This window comes from Zalophus californianus, chromosome 13, assembly GCF_009762305.2.
Source record: "Zalophus californianus isolate mZalCal1 chromosome 13, mZalCal1.pri.v2, whole genome shotgun sequence".
Classification (NCBI taxonomy): domain Eukaryota; kingdom Metazoa; phylum Chordata; class Mammalia; order Carnivora; family Otariidae; genus Zalophus; species Zalophus californianus.
Genome location: NC_045607.1, coordinates 89,844,698 through 89,863,054, shown reverse-complemented (window position 1 = coordinate 89,863,054; position 18,357 = coordinate 89,844,698).

The window sequence follows — 18,357 nt, the reverse complement described above, 5'->3', positions numbered from 1 at the left end:
GATGGCCATTCCAATGGATGTGAAGTGAATCTCATTACGGTTTTCATTTGCATTTCCCTAATGACTAGGGATACCAAGCAACTTTTCATGTACCTGTTGGTGATTCATTGATATTCTTTGGGAAAAATGTCTATTCAGGTCCTTTGCCAATTTTTTAATTTGATTATTTGGGGTTTTTTACTATGTGTTATATGAGTTCTTTATATATTTTGGATATTAATCCCTTATCAGATATATAATCTGCACATTTTTTCCCATTCCATAGGTTGTCTTTTCATTTTGTTCTCTGTTTTGATACCAATGTCATATACTCTTTTGATTAATAAAGCTTTATAATATAGCTTCAAATCAGGAAGTGCAATGCCTCCCACTCTTCTTTCTCAGGATTGCTCTATTTATTCAGGGTCTACTCATGATTCCATATACATTTTAAGATTTTTTTTTTTTTTACTTCTGTAAGATATGCTATTGGAATCTTGATAGTGTTTGCACTGAATCCATAGATGGCTTTTGGTAGTATTGACATTTTAACAATATTAATTCTTCCAATCTATGAATGCAGGATACCTTCCCCTTCATTTGTATCTTCTTCTCTTTTTTTCATCAATATCATACAGTTTGCAGAATAGAGATCTTTTACCTCCTTAATTAAATTTATTCCTGAGTATTTCATTGATTTTGATGCTATTATAAAGGAGATCATTTTCTTTATTTCTTTTTCAGATAATTTGTTGTTAATGTATAGAAATGCTACTAATTTTTGTATGTTAGTTTTGTATCTTACAACTTTACTTAATTAGTTGATTAAATTTAACAGTTTTTTTGGTAGAGTCTTCAGGATTTTCTGTATATAAAATTATGTCATCTGCAAATAGAAAAAATTTTACTTCTTCCTTACCATAATTGGCATCTTTTATTTCTTTTTCTTTTCTGATTGCTCTGGCTAGGACTTTTAGTACTGTGTTTAATACAAGTGGTGAGAATGGGCACCCTTGGCTTGTTCTTAATCTTAGAGGAAAAGCTTTAAACTTTTCGGCACCAAGTATGCTCTTAACTATGTGCTTGTCAAATATGGCCTTCATTATGTCAAGGTATATGCCCTCTATACCCACTTTGTTGAGAGTTTTTATCATGAATGATTGTTGAATTTTGTCAAATAAATTTTTTGTGTATTGGAAATATCCTATGATTTTTTTCTTTCTATTCAGGTGATGTATCATATTGATTGATTTATGTGTGTTGAATCATCCTTGTATTCCAGGTTTAAATCCCACTTGATCATGGTAAATGATCCTTTTATGTGCTGCTGAATTTGGTTTGCTAGTATTTCATTGAAAATTTTTGCATTTATATTCATGAGGGATATTGGCCTATGGTTTATTTTCTGGTGATGTCCTTTTCTGGCTTTGTTATCAAAGTAATATTGGCATCAGAAAATGAATCTGAGAGTTTTCCCTACTCTTAATATTTTTTTTTGAGAATATGAGAAGGATTAACATTAAATCTTCTTTAAATGTTTGGTAAAATTCACCAGTGAGGCCATTTGGTTCTGAGTTTTTCTTTTTGGGGAGATTATTGATTACTGATTCAATCTCCTTACTAGCAATTGTTCCATTCAGATTTTCTATTGCTTCCTGATTCAGTCTTGGTAGGTTGTATGTTTCTAAGAATTTTTCTATTTCTAGATTTTCTATTTTGTAGTTGTACATAGTAGACTTTTATGATCCTTTGTATTTTTGTGATATCTGTTGTAATGTTAGTTTCTCATTTATAACTTTATTGATTTGGAATCCTCTCTTTTTTCCTAGGTTATCTTAGTTAAAGGTTTACCAATTTTGTTCATCTTTTCAAAGAACTAACTCTTGGTTCTCCGATTCATTGGTCATTCAATAGAGTGTTCAATTTCCATGTATTTGTGAATTTTCCAGTTTTACTCTTGTAATTGACATCTAGTGTAATGCCACTGTGGTCACAAAGGATAATAGCTAGATTTTAATTTTCTTGAATTTGTTAAAACTTGTTTCATGGCCTAACATAAGGTCTCTCCTAGGAACTGTTTCATGTGTACTTGAGAAGAATGTGTATTCTATTATTGTCAGAATATTTTGTATGTCTGTTGGGTCCCTTTACTCTATGGTGTTTTTCAAATCTGCTGTTTCCTTATTGATTCTCTATCTAGATGATGTATCCATTTTTGAGAGTGGGGTATTAAAGTCCCCAACTATTATTGTACTGCTGTTTATTTTTCCTTTTTAGTTCTGTTATGTTTTGCTTTATATATTTAGATGCTCCAATTTGGGGTACATAAATATTTGCAACTGTTATATCTTCTTGATGTATTGATCCTTTTATCATTATATAGTAACATTCTGTACCTCTTTATTATTTTATTTTAAAATCTATTTTGTCTTAAGTATAAGCTACCTATACTTTTTTTTTTTTTTTGGTTATTGCCATTTGCTAGAAATACCTTTTTTCATCCTTTCACTCTCAGTCTGTGTGTGTTTTCAAAGCTAAAGTGAGTCTCTTGTAGGCAGCATATATTACATCTTGTTTTTTAAACTTCAGCTGTTCTATGTATTTAAATGGAGAATAACCTGTTTATATTTAAAGTAATTATTAGTAAGGTAAGGACTTACTATTGCCATTTTATTAATTTGTTTTCTGTTTTTTTGTAGATCCATTGTTCTCTGTTCCTTAACCTACTGTCTTTTTGTGTTGTGTTTTGTGTTTTTTTGATATCTTTAGATATCACTATACTTGATATCTTTATCATGTTTTTTTGTGTAATTACTACAGGTTTTTCTTTTTGTAGTTACCCCAAGTCTTACATAAAATATGGTAAAATTATAACACCCTATTTTAAACTAATAACAACTTGTCATTCTGGGATGCATTATTTTCATGTCTTTTGTTCTCTTCAAAATGTTGCAGGTTAAGGAGTGAATCTTAAATATATTGATCACATCAAAATACTGGTTCTTGGAGTAGGGAAGCCAGAGAAGTAGTACTCATTCAAAAACCTGTTAGTTCCAACTTATTTCTGTCTAGGAGGGCAAGACATTACCCTTTCACATATATTAGTTCATTTTGTCCATCCAACCAGGTGATATTGCCCTTCTTTTATGAAAAGAGATATTTAAGCTTACACATAATAATAAAAATTTATTATTCAGCATTTCTCAGACTGAAATGTCACTGGAACATGGATCATCTACTCCTAATTCAGTGGATACAAACAGTGCCTGGAACAGTGTTGAAACAGTGTTGAAACACAGTGCCTGAACACTCTGAAAACATTTGTTAAATATATTAAAAATTAATAAAGTGGACAATTGCTCAACATTAAAAACTAAAATAAAATTTCAAAAAAATAAAAATAAAAGATGAACCAATAACAACTTAACTTCAATAAAATCCCTAAGCTTTACACTTCTACTTCTCCTTCCCCTCACATTTTAGGTTATTGAGTTACAATTTACCTATCTCTTTACTAATAACACTTTATTGCTGTTATAGCTTTTTTTTTTTTTGCTATGTTTGTTTTCTAAGTTTTAAACTGGAGTTACAAGTGAATTACACAACATCATTATCATGTTATAGATTCTAACTTTGCATGTTTACCATTACCAAGGAGTTTTACACTACCTTCTAATGTTTTTATGAAGTTAGTTAGCATCATTTTACTTCCACTCAAAGAACTCCCTTAAGATTTCTTGTAAGGCAGGTCTAGCAGTGTTTAATTCCCTCAGCTTTGGTTTGTTTGAGAAAGTTTTTATCCCTTCTTCATTTCTGAAGGACTGTTTCACTGAGTAGAATTCTTGATTGACAGGTTTTTTGTTTCTGCATTTTGAATATGTCGTCCCATTCTCTCCTGGCTTGAAAAGTTTCTGTTGAAAAATTCATCTACAGCTTCATGAGGATTTCCTTGTATATAACTTCTCTCTTTTCTCTTGTTGCTTTCAAAATTCTTTCTTTGTATTTGACTTTTGAAAATTTAGTTCTAATGTGTATCTGGGTAGCCATATTCAGGTTCAACCTATTTGGGTCTCATGGATTTTCATGTCTGTTTCTCTCCCCAGGTTTGGGAAGTTTAATTGCTTTAAATGCAGTTTCTATCCCTTTATCTTTCTCCTATCTTTCTGGGATTTCCTTAATGCAGATGTTGTTGGTTTAGTTTTATTTTTTGGGTTTTTTTTTTTCATTGTATCTTATAAATCCCATAGGCTTTCGTCACTCTTTTTCATTCTTTTTCTCTCTGTCTGGATACTTTTAAATGTCTTCTTTTCCAGGACATGGATTCAGTCTGCTTTTGAAGCTCTCTGTTGAATTCTTCAGCTTAATCATTGTATTTTTCAGCTCTAGAATTTCTGGGGGTTTTTAATGGTTTCTATTTCTTTGTTGAATTTTTGTTTGTTCATGCATTAATTTCTTCATTTCATTTAGTTGTCTCTCTGTGTTCTTATAGTTCACTAAACTTATTTAAGAGGATTATTCTGAATTCTTTGACAGATCATGGGTCTCCATTTCTGTAGGGTCAGTTATTAGAGCTTTATTAGTTTCATTTGGTAGTGTCATGTTTGTCTAATTTTTTTGTGATCCTTCATTCCTTATGTTGGTATCTGTGCATTTGAGAAAGTGGGCTCCTTTTCCAGAATTTACAGGTTTGCTTTTGCAGAGATAGTTCACCAGTCAGCTCAGTTTGGATATCTGGACATGTCCGCTGGTAATATTCTTGGACAGGTGGGGCCTACTATTAAGGTTTATTTTGGGGTAAGCTCAGTTTAGGGGTGATTGTGCCATTGGCTGACAACAGCTGGATTGGACTGCTGGCTCGGTTGCCGGCCCGCATGAGGCTATAGGATGGCCTTCAAAGTTATCTGGATATGTAGATCAGGACTGGGTACTATATTTAGCAATAAGTGGGGCTATGACTTAACTTCCCAGGTCTGGCAGGGTAGCAGGATAAAACCAGGGCCTACATGACTTGTTGTTTGGGGACCTGAATCAGGAAAGAGTGTGCCTCGAATTCCCTGGTCAGATGAAGCCATGAGTTTTGTTCTGCAGAAAGAGAAAGCCACAAGTTGTGCTCTCTGTTCAAGTGTCACTATAAGCAGGGCTGATGGATGGGCTACACATCTTCTCATATATACTCTGGTTAGGTTCCCTAGGCAGGCAAGCTGAAGGCTATATTCTAGTCAGCAATGGGTTAGTCTACAGATTAGTTTTTCTGCCCATGTGCAGTGAGAGAAGCAGCTTCAAGACTGGTAAGACTCTTTGCTTGTGGTCTTAATTCAAGCTCAACTGTGCCTTCAAGTTCCCTGGCTAAAAAGTGCCACTGACTTTGCTCTGAAGGTGATCAGCTCTGTCCATCCACCTCTTGGCTCAAGCTTTGCTGAGTTACACAGCTTCCAGGTATTTTCAACTGCTCTCCTATTTAGATGGGGACAGGAGCCATGCCCTACAGCAGGTGACTCTATGACACAGATCCCCTACCTGGACATGGGCAGACTCGGTTCCAGGCTAGCAAACTGCTCATTCAAGGACCTGAATCAGGCAGACCTGCACCCAAGGTCACACTGCACTATTGACTGGTTCTTCAGGGGAGCAAAGCCACTGATTGGAAATACTATTTAGGCTCTGCAGGTAGGAGCTCAGTCTGCCAATATCTGAGCGCAAGTTGCTGGAAGCCCCTCCCTCTTCTCTGTCACAGTCAGACTCCCAGTTGTTGACCTGAAGATTCCTCTGCAATTCCTGTGAGGCCAGACCAGAATAGAGGCCCCCACAAAGTGACCACAACACTGGAGGGGCTGGATACCACCCTTGGGCTCTCTTTTCCCACTGGAGGTGTAGGCTCAGAAGAAATCTCCATGGTTGATGCTGTGCCAGCCTTGGGGAGGGGCAATACAATCAGTATGTATCCTTTTCCCTTACCCCTCTAACACAGTCTCTCTTGTTCTCTGTGGTTCAGGGAGTGCTTCAGCCTCACTCCCGTGTTCTAGAATTCTCTCAGTGGCATCTTGTTCATGAATAGTTGTTAGTCATTCTTTTGAGAGGAAGTGAAGTCAGGAATGACTTATATCACCATCTTGGTAACATCACTCTTCTGGTTATGAATTCTCTTTTTTTTTAATGATTTATTTATTTATTTGAGACAGAGACAAAGATAGAGGAGGAAGGAGATAGCAGAGGAGTAGGGGGAGAGAGAAGTGTGGGGCAGAGGGGCAGAGGGAGAGAGAAACTTAAGCAGACTCCACACAGAGTGTGGAGCCCAATGTGGCTCTCAATCTCATGACCCTGAGATCATGACCTGAGCAGAAACCAAGAGTCAGATGCTTAACCAGCTGAGACACTCAGGCACCCCTGGTTATGAATTCTTAATGGAAATTGCTTTTCTTCTTATTTAGCACCAAATTGAGGATATACATGTTTCAATCTGTCTCCTTCTGTGCAGTAAATTTAATTATTGTTCACATTAAAGTTTCCTTTTTTATGTGGGGTTATCATTTTAGACTCCCCACATTTACTGTGCCCTAGATTTTATATTTTTGTATTTCCCATATAAAGAAGTCTTCAATAACTACCATGTTTGCATTGATTCAACAGAGCCTTTAGGAAGAAATCCATGTATACTACTTGCATATATCTCAGAGACCTCACCTTCACTCATCTTTGGTCTCTCTCTGCACTTCCACCACCTGAGCAGTATAATGTTTAAATATCACAATTTTTTAAAAGATTTATTTATTTATTTATTTATTTGAGAAAGAGAGAGCATGAACAGGGAGAGGAACAGAGGGAGAGGGAGAGACTCTCCAGCAGACTCTCCACTGAGTGAAGAGCCCAACTTGGGGCTCAATCCCATGACCCTGAAATCATGACCCAAGCCAAAACCAAGAGTCAGAACTCAACCAACTGAGCCACCCAGGCGCCCCTTAATGCTACAGTTTTTTCAGCAGTAGAACTATTTTTATTTTACTAAGAAGATTATTCAGAGGCCCTGGTCTGTTAACCCAGGTCAGTTAAACATCTGCCTTCGGTTCAGGTCATGATCCCAGGGTCCCGGGATCAAGTCCCGCATCGGGCTTCCTGGTCAGCAAGGAGTGTGCTTCTCCCTCTCCTTCTGCCTGCAGCTCCCCCTGCTTGTTCTTTCTCTCTCCCTCTCTCTCTCTCTGTCAAATAAATGAATAAAATCTTTAAAAAAAAAAAGATTATTCAGACTGTAAGTCTGACTTTAACATGTTTATTTAGGCATATTAAACACATTTTTTCTACATGATATTCCCATTATCTACAGTTCCAATAGTGGAATATCTGTTTTAATTCTACTATTATTTTCATCTTGTAATTTTCATCACAAAGGTTTGTTTCATGGTATGTTTTGTAGAATTTGACTGTTAAAACAGATTCCTTAGAATTTTATCTATGAAAATTCTTTCAGTATTGATTTTAAATTAAATTATTGTGCAAAGGAATTCCATTCATTTTTATCAAGCTCCTGGTGAACAGATTTGGGGTTTGTTGTTTGGCACCATGTATGTTGTGTGAATTATACTCATATGTACATATAATAGTGGGTTTGTGGTTTGGAAAGCTGTTTGAGACAAACTAGGCTGAAATATTCTATGTTTGTACTATGTGGGAGAAGATATTTTTCCATTTCTCAATTGCTAAAGCTATTTTCTTAAAGAGAGGTATTGAATTTATAAAGAATCTCATATTGAATGGCTCACCATTTTGGAGCACCACCAGGCTTCATCTCTGTCTTCCTCAAACATATGCCCCATAAACTTCAAACTCTAGTACACCAGACACGTGCAAATTCTGCAAATAGTGAGAGTGGCTTCAAAGCTTATGAACGTTCCTATACTCATTCTTTATAATGTCAGAATTTCAATTAATTTACTGCTAGTTTATACATAAACTTAGGAGTAAATTTTGTTTTATCTAAATTTTTTATGTGTTCTGCATTTGGAGAATGTTTCTGAACACATAAATTGTCATAATGTGGGGAATAGAATCCAAAGTCGTATTTTAGATTTTAAAACATGTTCATCAAAAAATTATCCATTTGTACATGCTTTTTAATTTCTTGGCATACCATTTTCTGCATTATTCTGTTATTCTACATTATTCTGTTTTTAGTTTTGAATCTGTAGTGATCATAAAATTTTATCACTGTATGTTATTAATATTGTTTGTTCTTTTTCTACTTTTCCTAGTCTTATAAAACACTGTCTTACTCAATTACATTTTATTGGCAAACACTCTGATTTTTTTTGTTTGTTTTATCCTTTATAATTGTTTATTCAAATTTCATCACAGCCTACCATTTATATTCTTTGGTTGACTCTGTTCTTTTTAACTCCTTATCTTCAAATGTTTATCTTATTTAACACATTTTGTTTTTAAATATGAAACATTATAGATATGAATTTTCCCCTAGATTCTATTTTAGTGTCAGTTTAAATATAAGTGTCAAATTTCTAGTTGCCCAATATATAGCACAGTACATTTACTGACTGAGTTTTTAGAATTAATTTATAATTTTATCACATTACATTCATGTAACATATTCTTATAGTACAGATTACTTGAATTTTGAGACTTTATTTGTATATTATTTTACAGATATTAAGTAAAAATGTAATTATTCATTGCAGGTATCTGCAATTATTTTGATTATCATATATTTTTCTTTAATATTTCACATATTATTTGCTTTATTTATTCATAAGACAGTTTTCTGGTGCAGCCACTAGAAATCAGTATGCAGGTTCCTCAAAAAGTTAAAAATAGAAAGGTTTATTAATATCACCATAAATATGTTTGGGAATTTTTTATTTCTTTACTATTTTTTAACATATTTTGAGTGCACAGTCTCAAGTCCATAGACATTTTGGGTAACTATTGCTTCTTTGAAAATTGAGAGCTTTACTGTGAATTGACCTCTGTGTTATTTCCAATTTGGGGCTATTATGAAAAATGCTGCTAAGAAAATTCTTGAGCATTTCTTAGGTAGACATATGTCTGCATTTATGTTGTGTATATGCTTTCACATCTGTGCTCTGAGCCCTTTGCCTGGGAAATTAGACTTCCAAGGCTTTCTGGTTAGGATTACTTATAACTAGCACACCTTCAACAATTTCAAGGCCTTTCCAGTTTTACTAACAATTATTGCTTGTGGGGAACTGAGAAATTAGATGGATTAGATGGTCTGAGACAGTATCTTCCTCTTCCTTGCTTTTCACATTCCAGAGTCTCCTCTCAGCATAACTCACCTTAGAAAGGCAATCACTTCTCACCTACCTACTCACCTCCCCTTATTGCTCCATATCCATTATGAGAGTGAAATCTTAGCGATTCACAGAGGAATTGATTTTCTCCAGAAAGAGGATGCACCAGGAGTTTTGATCCTTCAGAATCTTGCCAGATAATAAAGACAAGTGTCGTGTGGCACATTTGAGAGTGGATTCTATAGTAATCATGTTATTTAGTAATCATGTTATGTAGTAATCATATTATTTAATCTGATAGCAATGCTATTCATGGTTATGATTCCAGATGTGGTATCTTCAGACAAGTTGGCATTGTACCTGCAAGCTACTCCTTAGCAAGTGTTTATTCCTCTGTCTTTATCAATATAGAAAACCAGAAGCTCTTTTGCTTTTATAAAGGACAACTGAGCTTGATCACTGTCTTAAGCAGGTCTATAACCCACTCTCCTGCTTTATTGTAATACAATCTGGAGGGACCTTGATCCCCTTGATATTCCAGAGAATGTTACACTGTCTATAATAGATGACATTATGTTAATTAGAAAACTGGTGAACAGGAAATAGAAGCCCATTAGATTTCTAAGCAAAAAGCATTCATAACAGCCAGTGGAAAGTAGGATTTAAAAGTAAAAATGAGGGGGGCGGAGCAAGATGGCAGAGGAGTAGGAGACCTAGATTTCGTCTGGTCTCAGGAATTCAGCTGAATAGGGATCAAACCATTCTGAACACCTACGAACTCAACAGGAGATTGAAGAGGAGAGTAGCGACAACTCTCTGAACAGAAAAGCGACGACTCTCTGGAAGGTAGGACGTGCGGAGAAGTGAACCCAAGGCGATATTCGGGAGGATAGACGGCGGGGGAGGGGGCCTCCATCAGCCGCTTCTGGCAAGTGCTAGAGCCGCGGAGCACAAAATCGGAAATTTTAGAAGCCAGCTCCGCGGAGGGACGTCGCTGCAGTGGCTAAGCGGGGGGTGGAACCCTCACGGGACAGTGTGGTCTCAGGACCCTCGGGGTCACAGAAAGACCGGGGGAGCCTGAGTGCGCCAGAGCTCCCAGGGATCGGAGCGGGGAAGCCGGCTGCAGAGACGGAGCCGAGGCGCGGGTTCTCAGCTCGGGGTTCCCATAAACTGTGATCCGCGGCCCAGTCGGGCCACTGCTCCTCCAGCAGGGACCCAACAAGCGGCAGAGCCGGGGAGACTCCCCTCCCTCCCCCGGGAGGAGTGGCGCGGGAGCGCACCGCAGGGATCTGCTGGGTTTGGAGACGCCACACGGGGTCGGGTGCCAGAGATAGAAACGCTCGGTCACAGGCCAGGTGAGCACGGAGTGCGGCCGGAGACCGGGGACACGGGAGGGGCTGCTTTTCTCTGGGGGCGCACTGAGGAGCAGGGCCCCGAGTTCTTGCCACCTCTGGGGCTGAGATTGGGAGGCCGCCATTTTCACTGTCCTCCTCCAAAGCTGCACGGAAAGCTTGCAGGGAACAAAAGCTCCTGAGAGCAAACCCGGGCAGCTTGCTTAGCCGGGACCGACAAGGGCGGGGCAATTCCGCCTCCGGCAAAGACATTTGGGAACCACGGCAACAGGCCCCTCCCCCAGAAGATCAGCACGAACAGCCAGCAAGCCAAGACCAAGTTTACCGATCAAGGAGAACGGGAGAACTCCAGCCCTAGGGGAATATTGCACATAGAATTCATGGCCTTTTTTACCATGATTCATTAGTTTTTCAAAGTTAATTTTTTTAACTGTTTTTTTTTAATTTCTCTTTTTCCCTTATTCAACCAAAATTTTATCAATCCCTTTTTTTAAAAAATATTATTTATTTTTCATTTTTAGAGTCATATTTTATCCCTTCATACTAGTTACCCTTATTTTTGGCATATATATATATATATATATAAGTTGTTCTCTCTTTAAAATTTTGAGATACAGTTTCTTCTAACAGATCAAAATGTACCCTAAATCACAAGTGTATGGCTTTGTTCTAGTCTCCTGCCTGATCACATTCTCTCCCTTTTTTTTTTAAACTCTTCTTCTTTCTTTTTTCAAACAACTTCTTATCGTATCAATTCCTTTTATAAAATCTTTTATAATTTTCACCTTTACAGTCATCTTCCATCCCTTCATTGTATCAACCCTTATTTTATACATATATAAGTCTTTCTTCCTTTAAAATTTTAGGAGGAACTTTATTTCTAACAGACCAAAATACACCCAAATTCTAGGGTGTGGCACTGATCTATGCACTAGCCTGATCATATTTGATCATATTCGGGTTTTTTTGTATTGTTCTGTTTTTGTTTTTAATCTTTTTCTTTTTGTTTTTTTTTTCTTTCTTTCTTTTCTCTTTCTTTTTTCTTTCTTTCCCTTTCTTTTCCCCTGGTTTGAGGTCTTTTCTGATTTGTATAGACTATATTTGCTGGAGACATTGTTAACCTGTTGGCATTTTGTTCTCTCATTCATCTATTCTCCTCTGGACAAAATGACAAGATGAAAAAAATCACCTCAGCAAAAAGAACAAGAGATAGTACCGTTAGCCAGGGACCTACTCAATACGGACATTAGTACGATGTCGGACCTAGAGTTCAGAATCATGACTTTAAAGATACTAGCTGGGCTTGAAAAAAGCGTGGAAGTTATTAGAGAAACCCTTTCTGGAGAAATAAAAGAACTAAAATCTAACCCAGTCGAAATCAAAAAGGCTATTAATGAGGTGCAATTAAAAATGGGGGCACTAACTGCTAGGATAAATGAGGCGGAAGACAGAATCAGCAATATAGAAGACCAAATGATGGAAAATAAAGAGGCTGAGAAAAAGAGAGATAAACAACTACAGGATCATGAGGGCAGAATTCGAGAGATAAGCGATATGATAAGATGAAACAACATTAGAATAATTGGGATCCCAGAAGAAGAAGAAAGAGAGAGAGGGGCAGAAGGAATATTGGAGCAAATTATAGCAGAGAACTTCCCTAATGTGAGGAAGGAAACAGGCATCAAAACCCAGGAGGCACAGAGAACCCCTCTCAAAATCAATAAAAATAGGTCAACACCCCGACATCTAATAGTAAAACTTACGAGTCTCAGAGACAAAGAGAAAATCCTGAAAGCAGCTTGAGAGAAGAGATATGTAACCTACAATGGTAGAAACATTAGATTGGCAACAGGCCTATCCACAGAGACCTGGCAGGCCAGAAAGGACTGGAATGATATCTTCAGAGCACTAAACGAGAAAAATATGCAGCCAAGAATACTATATCCACCTAGGCTCTCATTGAACATTGAAGGAGAGATAAAAAGCTTCCATGACAAACAAAAACTAAAGGAATTTGCAAACACGAAACCAGCCCTCCAGGAAATATTGAAAGGGGCCCTCTAAGCAAAGAGAGAGCCTAAAAGCAGCACCGATCAGAAAGGAACAGAGAAAATATACAGTAACAGTCGCCTTACAGGCCATAAAATGGCACTAAATTCATACCTTTCAATAGTTACCCTGAATGTAAATGGGCTAAATGCCCCAATCAAAAGACACAGGCTATCAGATTGGATTAAAAAACAAGACCCATCGATATGCTGTCTGCAAGAGACTCATTTTAGACCCAAAGACACACCCACATTGAAAGTGAGGGGGTAGAAAATCATTTACCATGCTAATGGACACCAAAAGAAAGCTGGGGTGGCAATCCTTATATCAGACAAATTAGATTTTAAAACAAAGACTGTAATATGAGATGAGGAAGGACACTATATCCTAATTAAAGGTTCTGTCCAACAAGAAGATCTAACAATTGTAAATATCTATGCCCCTAACATGGGAGCAGCCAATTATATAAGGCAATTAATAACAAAAAGCAAAGAAACACATTGACAGCAATACCATAATAGTGGGGGACTTTAACAACCCCCTGACTGAAATGGACAGACATTCTAAGCGAAAGATCAACAAGGAAATAAAGACTTTAAATGACACACTGGACCAAATGGACTTCACAGACATATTCAGAACATTCCATCCCAGAGCAACGGAATACACATTCTTCTCTAGTGCCCATGGAACATTCTCCAGAACTGATCACATCCTAGGTCACAAATCAGGTCCCAACCGGTACCAAAAGATTGGGATTATTCCCTGCATATTTTCAGACCACATGCTTTGAAACTAGAACTCAATCACAAAAGGAAAGTTGGAAAGAACTCAAATGCATGGAGGCTAAAGAGCATCCTACTCAGGAATGAAGGGGTCAAGCAAGAAATTAAAGAAGACTTAAAAAAATTCATGGAAACCAATGAAATGAAAACACAACTGTTCAAAATCCTTGGGATACAGCAAAGGCAGTCCTAAGAGGAAAGTATATAGCAATACAAGCTTTTCTCAAGAAACAAGAAAGGTCTCAAATACACAACCTAACCCTACACCTAAAGGAGCTGGAGAAAGAACAGCAAAGAAAGCCAAAACCCAGCAAGAGAAGAGAAATCATAAAGATCAGAGCAGTTTTCAATGAAATAAAAACCAAAAGAACAGTAGAACAGATCAACGAAACTAGGAGCTAGCTCTTTGAAAGAATTCACAAGATTGATAAACCCCTGGCCAGTCTTATCAAAAAGAAAGAGAAATGACCCAAATCAACAAAATCATGAATGAAAGAGGAGAGATCACAACCAACACCAAAGAAATACAAACAATTATAAGAACATATTATGAGCAACTCTATGCCAGCAAATTAGATAACCTGGAAGAAATGGATGCATTCCTAGAGATGTATCGACTACCAAAATTGAACCAGGAAGAAATAGAAAACCTGAACAGACCTATAACCACTAAGGAAATTGAAGCAGTCATCAAAAATCTCCCAAAAAACAAAAGCCCAGGGCCAGATGGCTTCCCAGGGGAATTCTATCAGACATTTAAAGAAGAATTAATTCCTATTCTCTTGAAACTGTTCCAAAAAATAGAAATGGAAGGAAAACTTCCAAACTTAGTTTATGAGGCTAGAACTACCTTGATCCCCAAACCAGACAAAGACCCCATCAAAAAGGAGAATTACAGACCAATATCCTTGATGAACATGGATGCAAAAATTCTCACCAAAATACTAGCCAATAGGATCCAACAGTACATTAAAAGGATTATTCACCATGACCAAGTGGGATTTATCCCTGGGCTACAAGGCTGGTTCAACATCCACAAATCAATCAACGTGATACAATACATTAACAAAAAAAAGAACAAGAATCACATGATCCTCTCAATGGATGCAGAAAAAGCATTTGACAAAGTACAGCATCCTTTCTTGATCAAAACTCTTCAGAGTATAGGGATAGAGGGTACATACCTCAATATCATAAAAGCCATCTATGAAAAACCTACAGCCAATATCATTCTCAATGGGGAAAAGCTGAGAGCTTTTCCCCTAAGGTCAGGAACCTGGCAGGGATGTCCACTGTCACCACTGCTATTCAACATAGTATTAGAAGTCCTAGCCACAGCAATAAGACAACAGAAAGAAATCAAAGGCATCCAAATCAGCAAAGAGGAAGTCAAACTCTCACTCTTTGCAGATGATGTGATACTGTATGTGGAAAACCCAAAAGACTCCACCCCAAAACTGCTAGAACTCATACAGGAATTCAGTCAAGTGGCAGGATATAAAATCAATGCACAGAAATCAGTGGCATTGCTATACACAACCACCAAGACAGAAGAGAGACAAATCAAGGAGTCGATCCCATTTACAATTGCTCCCAAAACCATAAGATACCTAGGAATAAATTTAACCAAAGAGGCAAAGGATCTGTACTCAGAAAACTATAAAATACTCATGAAAGAAATTGAAGAAGACACAAAGAAACGGAAAAACGTTCCATGCTCATGGATTGGAAGAACCAACATTGTGAAGATGTCAATGCTACCTAGAGCAATCTACACTTTCAATGCAATCCCCATCAAAATACCATCCACTTTTTTCAAAGAAATGGAACAAATAATCCTAAAATTTGTATGGAACCAGAAGAGACCCCGAATAGCCAGAGGAATGTTGAAAAAGAAAAGCAGCTGGCGGCATCACAATTCCGGACTTCCAGCTCTATTACGAAGCTGTCATCATCAAGACAGTATGGTACTGGCACAAAAACAGACACATAGATCAATGGAACAGAATCGAGAGCCCAGAAATGGACCCTCAACTCTATGGTCAACTCATCCTTGACAAAGCAGGAAAGAATGTCCAATGGCAAAAAGACAGTCTCTTCAACAAATGGTGTTGGGAAAATTGGACAGCCACATGCAGAAGAATGAAACTGGACCATTTCCTTACACCACACACAAAATAGTCTCCAAATGGTTAAAAGACCTAAACGTGAGACAGGAGTCCATCAACATCCTAAAGGAGAACACAGGCAGCAACCTCTTCGACCTCAGCTGCAGCAACTTCTTCCTGGAAACATCGCCAAAGGCAAGGGAAGCAAGGGCAAAAATGAACTATCGGGATTTCATCAAGATCAAAAGCTTTTGCACAGCAAAAGAAACAGTCCACACAACCAAAAGACAACCGACAGAATGGGAGAAAATATTTGCAAATGACATATCAGATAAAGGGCTAGTATCCAAAATCTATAAAGAACTTAACAAACTCAACACCCAAAGAACAAATAATCCAATCAAGAAATGGGCAGAAGACACGAGCAGACATTTTTCCAAAGAAGACATCCAAATGGCCAACAGACACATGAAAAAGTGCTCAACCTCGCTCGGCATCAGGGAAATCCAAATCAAAGCCTCAATGAGATACCACCTCACACCAGTCAGAATGGCTGAAATTAACAAGTCAGGAAACGAAAGATGCTGGCGGGGATGTGGAGAAAGGGAAACCCTCCTACACTGTTGGTGGGAATGCAAGCTGGTGCAGCCACTCTGGAAAACAGTATGGAGGTTCCTCAAACAGTTGAAAATAGAGCTACCATATGATCCAACAATTGCACTACTGGGTATTTACCACAAAGATACAAATGTAGGGATCTGAAGGGGTACGTGCACCCCAATGTTCATAGCAGCAATGTCCACAATAGCCAAACTGTGGAAAGAGCCAGGATGTCCATTGACAGATGAATGGATAAAGAAGAGGTGGTATATATACACAATGGAATATTATGCAGCCATCAAAAGGAATGAGATCTTGCCATTTGCAACGACATGGATGGAACTGGAGGGTGTTATGCTGAGTGAACTAAGTCAATCAGAGAAAGACATGTATCATATGGCCTCACTGATATGAGGAATTCTTAATCTCAGGAAACAAACTGAGTGTTGCTGAGTGGTGGGGGGTGGGAGGGATGGGGTGGCTGGGTGATAGACATTGGGGAGGGTATGTGCTATGGTGAGTGCTGTGAATTGCGCAAGACTGTTGAATCACAGATCTGTACCTCTGAAACAAATAATGCAAGATATGTTAAGAAAAAAGAAAAAGAAGAGGAGAGCAGGAGGGGAAGAATGAAGGGGAGTAAATCGGAGGGGGAGACGAACCATGAGAGACGATGGACTCTGAAAAACAAACTGAGGGTTCTAGAGGGGAGGGGGGTGGGGGGATGGGTTAGCCTGGTGATGGGTATTAAAGAGGGCATGTTCTGCGTGGAGCACTGGGTGTTATGCACAAACAATGAATCATGGAACACTATATCAAGAACTAATGATGTAATGTATGGTGATTAACATAACAATAAAAAATTTTAAAAAAATAAATAAATAAAAGTAAAAATGAAGTCTCTAGAGGTTCAGTAGTCTAGAATACATTTGAATAGCTCCTCAAAAGTGAGAAACAATTTGTTGCATTTTTGCTATCCACCACGTAGATGATGCAAATGCTTGAAGGAGATTGTTAAATTCTGGAGGCAAGTTAAAACATTTTTAGACAAACTACTCTGACCTATTTGTTGGTTAACCCATAATGCTGTCATTTTTTAGTGGGGTTTGGAGCAACAGAAAATTCTGCAGGTAGTCTAGAACATGATGCAAACTGTGTTATCCTGTGAGCCTTATGACCCACTAGACCCAATGGCATTGTAAAGGTCTTTGTAGTCTGAGATCAACTGTAGAACCTCTAGTAATGCCCACAGAAGGAACACCGTCCAGACTCCTAGAGTTTTGAAGTAAGGCGTGCTTTCTGCTGCTAAGTATTCTCCATTGAAACAAGCAGCTTCTACTTTGATACTTTGATATACTTTGATAATTTGGTAAATTACTGATTATGAGATGGTGAAAGACTATGTGACAAAAATTGACCATCATTAACTGCTATAATCTCTGTGTGATGCTAGTACTCTGTTAAAACGAATGGTAAATACAAGACTGACCAAAACAGGAGCAGAAGATGTAAGTAAACTGCACAAGCGAATGGTGTACATTTGAGTGGTAACTACTTCTACTCCTCAACTCCTTGTCTGTCAACTCTCCTTATGGCTCTATGGGGAGTTCACTATACTGAGTTCACAAAGGAGGGAAAAACTGGCTTCTAGATGTGTCTGCAAGATATGGTGACATCAGCTATAAGTGAAGTCCTGCTACCTTACAGCCACACTTAGGGGTCACCCTGAAAGTGTATGGTGAAGGCAAATCCTCCCAGTGCACAGAGTTTGGTGAGGTATTTTGGCTGCCTATATTTGCTGAAGAAGGAATGTCTTAACTTTAGATTAATGCTGATTTATGGTCAATGGCTCGTTATTCAATGGCAATAGAGAACTAGGAAAGAAAAGACTGGAAATTTGATGATAAGGAGGTCTAGAGTAAAGGTGTGTTGATAGACATCTAGGAAGAGGCACAGAATGGAGAGAGAGAAATATGCATAAAGGAATAGATTAGGAGATGGATGAGGATCAGATTTGCTCCGGCCTCTCCCTGTGCTAAGCCCCCGGCTAGCCATGCAGAGCTCTACAATGTAAGATCATTGCTCTGGACGGGGTTGCTTTTACTGCCAGTTTCTGTTAATATTCCCTCCTTTCTTTCAGGGGGTGGTAATGTCTTCCTCTTGTCGCCATTTAGTGCTTCACTGTCCCCTCTTGGTTTCCCTTAACCCTTTCTATGCTTTGTCAAGA